Genomic DNA, 7,403 nt, shown 5'->3' on the forward strand with positions numbered 1-7,403 from the left:
GTTATGTGTAATCTCTAGCCCCAAAAAAACTTAAATTTGCTTACCTGTCTTTTTTTTTGGCAAAATACCTTGTGATATGTATGATATTCCTTCAAGTAATTAAAGTCAATCGCATATAAGGTGTTTGGGCTTTTAAATATATATTTTATTTTCATAGCCTGACGGTATAAGCTATTATAATGTTATATTAGGCTAAACATAGACTTGTAATTGCAGTACTGAAATGTAAGTTTTATTTAGTTTAGTCCTTTTGATTTAGAATAATGTTGCACTAGCATCTAAACACATTAATTTGCATTCATTCATATTTGAGCGCTATTACTTGTGCTTATCGTTTGTGAGGTAACAATCAAGGCCTAGAGATGGCAGCAATGGACTATTATTAGACCTAATGGTAAAGCACTTTGTTACGAGAATGAACCATGAACATTTTATAGTTAACGTATTAATTACTAGTTTTATAACCAAACAAGTCCTGTTACCATGATGTTTGTAGCCAAACTTAAAGAGCCCCTATTATGGATTTTTGAAAATGAGCTTCCATGCAGTGTGTAACATAGCTCTAATGCTGTGTACATAGCAGACGTGAAGGGCATGTGAAGCGCGAGTGATTTACATGTTAAGTCAATGCAAATGCGCGAATCGTCATCCTGTGGCGCGATAAGCGTGAATCGTCATCCTGTGGCACGATATGCACAAATGGCGTGGCGCAAATTGAACGTTTTGCACGTTTGACGCGTGGTTCGCGTGAATCACTCGAGCTCAAAAATCTGAACTTTAGCGGACATTGGCGCCACGTTAATCAATCAGGAGCTTGCTCTTGTGGGAGCGTGATTGTGACGTATGCTTGTTGTTGGTGTCCTGGGGGAAATCCTCCAGCCGATACTGACAACAGTGCGTCAAACCGGGCTCGGCTCAGTCAAAAGTACCGTTGAAAGCCTCCATCATCCAGGTTAAGTTTTAGGAGGCGTTTATGAGCTTACAAAGCTGGATGCACCTCTGAAAGGATCTAGTGGACTCAGACACAGCCCCAATCATATCAACGCTGTTTTTCAGCCTTCATAAAGCACATAAACACTGTTATTTTCTTAATAAAATCCATGTTAGCCATTTAGCAATGAAGCTAGAGTCACCGGGTAGACAGAAGCCCTGCCCATCACGCGAATCCGCATCTGTTTTGAAGTGAATTTGATGCGCGAATGAAGGAAGTAAACTTAAATGTTCACGCGGCTATTTACGCGCAAATAGCGAGATTTATCTGCGCATTCTGCGTCTGGTGCGAACAGCATCAGTGAATGAAAACATCCAGCTGAAGTTTAAATCTGAAAGTGCAATGCTTTAAAACTATTGATTCTTTAGCGCAATAGTTGACTCAGAGTCGAATAAACAAATTGAGTTAGGTTTGAATCTTTTGATTGATCGCATCGACTTCAACACAGTACATCACCAAATATGTAGTTCCAGAGAACTCCATGCTTTCACTTCAGACACTAGCGTAGGAGCGGGGGATCCCGGGACTGATCATGACGTGAAAATGATGATTACTGACAGATGGAGATTCGACTGAGGGGAATAAAGGGTTAAAGTTCATTTTCACAACAAAACAACAGTATAGCCAACCTACTGTAGAGCTGTGTTTGCTCCTGTCATTTTTTTGATGATTGATACAATAACCTACACTGCAACACAAGATTCGTCGGCCGTTTGCTATAGGAGCAGCAGAGATACGGGACTTTGTCAGTTACTGTTGCAGTTCATTTGGACCAGTTTCTTCTTCCTCGGCATCATAACATGCAAGTGTAATTAAAATTGTTGCCTCGTTTTGTGTAGTTTACAAAATAGATGTTTAACTATGTGTTATAAGTTGTAATCGCCCTGCGCGGCTTGTAATCAAGTATTAAAGATCTGTCTCTCAGGCTAAGTCTTTATAGGCTGTTCACATATCGCATTCAAAGCCGCATTAAAAACGTGATGCGTGCTACTTCATTTACCGATTGAAATGCGTTTCTGAACTGGTGATCCTCTGCTGTTTATCTTTGCTATGGCCACCTCAGCTGTTCCTCACACGCGATGTCAATTTTAAAATAGTTTAACTTTTGCCACTGTGTGGATTAATACTGAATGTGTGTCATTGTTATTACTTGGGGTTAGGGTAATATGCTGGTGTTTAACTGCATTGTTTTATTGCATTCCTGTATTGGGCTCTCACAAACTTACTGCTACTTCATGCTTTAGCCGTGCCGTAGTCTCATGCTAAATGTAGTTGACCAATCGCAATAGACTGGGTCATCAGTCCAATCAGCGCAGATTAGCTTCGCACTAAGGAGGGGTTTGGGAACAAATGAATCGCTGAATGGAGAGGAAAAAGCTGTCAGGAGAGGTGGTGGTTTGGTGGAGTTTGACAAGGTGCGCGTGACATGTCTGAAGAGTGAGGAGAGATGCGGTGGGGAGGGGTGAGAAGGGTGCGCGACGTAGCCTATTTGAGGACCGGGAGGGAGACATTACCGGGAGATTATCATTCGTTTGTGGGTATCCGAAGACTCGCAAAACTTCCTGCACTACTCATAATTCTCTCTTTATTTAGCCGTATGCCTGTTACATATCCATAAAACACAGTGATATAACCCAGGTCGTATCGCTTTCTCACTGCAATCGATCCGCTCCAGAGTTCGTTTCAATCGAGCCGAGACCACCTCATTCAAGCGATCTCGGAGCGATTGATTTGCCGCGGATCCAAGAACGATTGGTGGTTTCACATATGCCAAACGAACCGTGCTAACTGGGCAAACAAGACAGGTTCCGAAACAAAAGTGTAGGTGTGAAAGCACCCTTAGTGTCATGTTCACCAGCAATCAAACCACCAGAGGTCGCTGGTACACACTCACATTCACATGAACTACAAATCTGCTGGTAATTGGACTACAAGAACCATTCATGCTCCACACACACAACCGGTTCCAGATCCTGACTGATTGCATACACACACCTGATGCTGCTGAAGCACTGATTACACACATATAAACAGCTCACTTTGAAACCTTCATGGATGAGTCTTGTTATCTGTTTTAAGTGACGCTACAACTCGTATTCCTTTGTCTGCCTTTGCTGTGTTTATGATCCTTGCCTCGTTCATTTTGTTTAATTCTGTTTGCTGCCTGCCTCTGACCATCTGCCTGTTAATTTGACTTCGACTCTGGATTGCCCTCACACATCTGTTTGCCCTGTGTTGACCACTGTTGCCTGACTACCGAATAAAAACCTGCATGTGGATCCTCACCCCTGTTGTCAATGTCACACCCCGTGTTACACTTAGTAACAAAAAAGCAACAAATCTACAATTACAGCTTAAAAAAAGGAAAGAATATGTGCATATTGTTACTGAATGAAATCAGATTCAATTCTTAGTGTGCTTCACTCTTCATTTTTTATGCAGTTATTATATTGAACAAAATGATTTCTTTGTTAACAAAATGATTTTAAATCATAAAAATATGTGCTTAAATTTCTGTGGAATACATTTATGCATTAAGTTATATCCCATTGCAATATTCTTAAAATATATTTCAGTTACTCATCACTTACCCTTTACTTGTTTCAAACCTTTGTGAGTATCTTTCTTCTGTTAAAAACAAATAGATACATATTGTGAAAAATGCTGTTACCGTTGTCTTCCAAAGTATTTTTTGTACTATGGAGGTCAAAATAAGGTTTTTAGCTTGCTTTAAAGTATCTTAATTTTTGTTTAACAGAAGAAAGAAACAGAAGAAAGATTAAAACCACTTGGGTGACTAAATAGTCCATAAATTTTCATTTTAAGAGATTCCTTTAAGAGATTTTAAGTGTTTCCTTTAAGATTCCTTGTTCCTGGAGGACAACTCTGCACATTTTCCATATCTTCTTAACCAAACACATCTCATTCAGATCATCAGCTCATTGGCAAAGACTAAAAGACCTGTAATGGGTGTAACAGACAAAGGAGATCCACAACATGCAGTGTTAGTGGGCCTCCAGAAACGTGGTTGAGAAACACTGGTTTAAGAAATAATAGTTAGCAATTTAATTATAGTCCAGTAGGTGGCCACAAAGTATGTTATAAAATGAATCATAGGAAAATCTGAAGTTTGAAACTTACATTTGAATCGCTCATTCACAGTGTGTTTTGAGTGAAAGATAAATCACAACGTAACTTTAGGTAAAAGCTTCAGTGCTCAACAGAAAAAAGTCGATTTTGTTTTGAAGGAGAGCATGGATAAGTAGCCAAAATGATGGAGGAGTTTTCATTTTTTCAAAATATCCACATTATAAAACAAAAATTGAAATTTGATATGATTACATTATAAAATGTATAAAATATCTTCATGGAATATATATATATATATATATATATATATATATATATATATATATATATATATATATATATATATATATATATATATATATATATATATATATATATATATATATATACACACACTTGCCCCCCTGAATTATTAGGTACCGTTAATTTTTTCCCCAATTTCTGTTTACTGGAGAGAATATTTTTTTCAACACATTTTTAAACATAATAGTTTTGATAACTCATTTCTAATAACTGATTTATTTCCATGATGACAGTAAATAATATTTCACTAGATATTTTTCAGGACACTTTTATACAGCTTAAAGTGACACTTAAAAGCTTAACTAGGATAATTAGGTTAACTAGGCAGGTTAGGGTAATTAGGCAAGTTATTGTATAATAATGGTTTGTTCTTTAGACTATCAAAAACAAAGTAGCTTAAAGGGGCTAATAATTTTGACCATAAAATGTTTTTTTTATATTTTTTAATGTAAAACTGCTTTCATTCTAGCCAAAATAATAAAAAAAAATTGTTAAGAAGATAAAAATATTATCAGACATATGGTGGGACTAATAATTCCGACTTCAACCTTATATATATATATATATATATATATATATATATATATATATATATATATATATATATATATATATATATATATATATATATATATATATATATATATATATATAAATATATATATATATATATAAATATATATATATATATATATATAAATATATATATATATATATATATATATATATATATATATATATATATATATATATATATATATATATATATATATATAAAATTTAATAATAATATTAATAATAATAATAATAATTAAATAATATAGCCTAACGATATAGACCTTATAATGATTTCAAAACAAAACTAAAAACAAATAAGATTTTCTCCAATAAAAAAAATATTATCAGAAATAATGCAAAAAAAAAAAAAAAAAACTAAAACTAAAAAAAACGGCTTAAAGCGTAAAACAGCTGGTGTTTTCTCGTATAGCCACATGAGGACAGCAGATACCTTTTTTCATATTCGTCCTGTTATAAATTAAACAAACCGTTTTCAGCTGGATTGGTTCTTAATACAGTGAGTTTATAAAGTTTTTGACCACTTCACATACACCAAAATAGATCTTTTATTTACCATCATGCCATTCCAAACACGTTATTTACTTTTTTATGCTTTATAAGGTTATGGTTGACAAGTAGTATACTAATAAATGGCCAACATTTACAGCAGATATTAAAGTCAGTTGTTAATAGGAGGAATATTATTAGGAATTCAACTAAAGTGTTACTATTTTGTGTTCCACAAATGAAAGAAAGGGGTCCATGTTTGCTAGATGACGGTGAGTAGATAATTACTGAGTTAACTAACTTACAAAGCCAACCACTGTTCAAAAAGATTGCTCACTTAAGAAGTATAGTACATTGCCGTCTTACTGACCCACCCACCTGTGTGTTTCTTTTTGCCCCACTGGTGGAGTCAAAAGTAACAATGTGCTATTTATGTTTAGTTTTTAAGTGAAATAATTGTAAAGTTGTTTCAACATTTGTATATTTTACCACCTGATATTGATGGGTAGCTGGTATTGATTAGCATTTTACAGTCTTTAGTGTTTTAGTAATGAAAAAGTCACCTACATCTTAGCTGGCATGAAAATAAATAAATACATTATTTTTAGTATATTAACCCATTTTTGTTTTGGGTGGATTAATCATTTAGGGTCAATGTACACACACAGTCAATCAAGTAGCCTTTTAAAGTATAGTCCACTTAAAGGGATTGCTTAAAAAAATGTTTTATTTGCACACCTTCAATTGGTTACACACGTCGCCTTGGAATTATAAGATTTTATCTGCGTTCTTAATGATTTTGAGATCCTGAGCTTCAAAGTTTTTGCATTTCACATAGGAAACAAAATGTGTGTACCAGTTCTCTTTCATACATTAATATGATAGAGACCCTAAATGTACTCTAAATGTAAATGATCAAAGTTCTCTCAAATTTACAAATTGGGGTTAAAAACAGGGCAAACGCAGATGGAAGCTTATAATTTCAAGTTTAAAATGACTTTTTAGAATTAAAAGGCTCTATCTGACAGATCATTAATTGAAGTATTAATTTAAAAAACACCCAGTCTGCTTATTAATTAAAAAAATAATAATAAAATAATAAATAAATTATATATATATATATAGGTTGATGTTTGAAAGTTTTTTTTGTTTTTCTTTTGCTTTCTATAACATTTATTTAGTGTTTTAGGATTAATATTCTTTCTTGTTAAAATTTAGCATACAAGGCTGTGCTAAATATTTTGTTCAGTGCAGATTTAAATTTAATGCATTTAATATGGTAGTTAGTGTTGCACAGTTTACCAGTATCGTGATACTAAAGCTCCAAAATACTGGCTTTGCCACTGTAGTTTGTAAACGGTACTATTGTCATCAATGGTTTACCTATGTTGCATGTGGAAAACACACTAAAATGCTCACACATTTTTCTTTATAATTTGAGCTATGAATTACAGTATCGCAATACTACTTGGCATCGTGATACTTCAGCTGGTAGTATTATAAGATTAATTAATTGTATCGCGACAACCATAATGGTAATATTTATTGACATACATGGTTTATATGAATTATATTTATGCCCCATGAATTAAATTAAGTATTTGCCCTAAATTCATTCATTCATTTTCTTGTCGGCTTAGTCGGCGGAATGAACCGCCAACTTATCCAGCAAGTTTTTACGCACCGGATGCCCTTCCGCAACCCATCTCTGGGAAACACACACACTTATACACGGACAATTTAGCCTACCCAATTCACCTGTATGGCATGTCTTTGGACTGTGGGGGAAACCGGAGCACCCAAAGGAAACCCACGCAAAGGCAGGGAGAACATGCAAACTCCACATAGAAACGCCAACTGAGCCGAGGGTCGAACTAGCGACCCAGCATTCTTCTTGCTGTGAGGCAACAGCACTACCCACTGCGCCACTGCCTCGCCTGCCCTTCAAGGCTTA

The sequence above is a fragment of the Danio rerio genome, chromosome 15 (genome assembly GCF_052040795.2).
Source record: "Danio rerio strain M-AB ecotype USA chromosome 15, GRCz13ab, whole genome shotgun sequence".
Lineage (NCBI taxonomy): Eukaryota > Metazoa > Chordata > Actinopteri > Cypriniformes > Danionidae > Danio > Danio rerio.